Genomic DNA, 249 nt, shown 5'->3' with positions numbered 1-249 from the left:
TGGCTGAGCGAGGGGCGGGCGCGACACCGAGGGTTGCGATCCGTTGCTGGTCATGAAAAAAGACAAAAAAAAAAAAAAAAAAAAGAGAGACAATGATGGGCCTACCCCAGGGGGTCTCACTGGGGTGAGATTTGACGCTTGGAGTCTTCTCTCAGCTCTAGCATAGTAGGAGGATATGAGAAAGGCCAGCTGGGAGGAGGAAGGAAGCTGATAAAGACATGTTTGCAGCTGTGATGATGGAGGTGGAGG

Source organism: Galeopterus variegatus, unplaced genomic scaffold (assembly GCF_000696425.1).
Source record: "Galeopterus variegatus unplaced genomic scaffold, G_variegatus-3.0.2 Scaffold1237, whole genome shotgun sequence".
NCBI classification, from domain to species: domain Eukaryota; kingdom Metazoa; phylum Chordata; class Mammalia; order Dermoptera; family Cynocephalidae; genus Galeopterus; species Galeopterus variegatus.
This window is presented reverse-complemented; position numbering follows the sequence as displayed.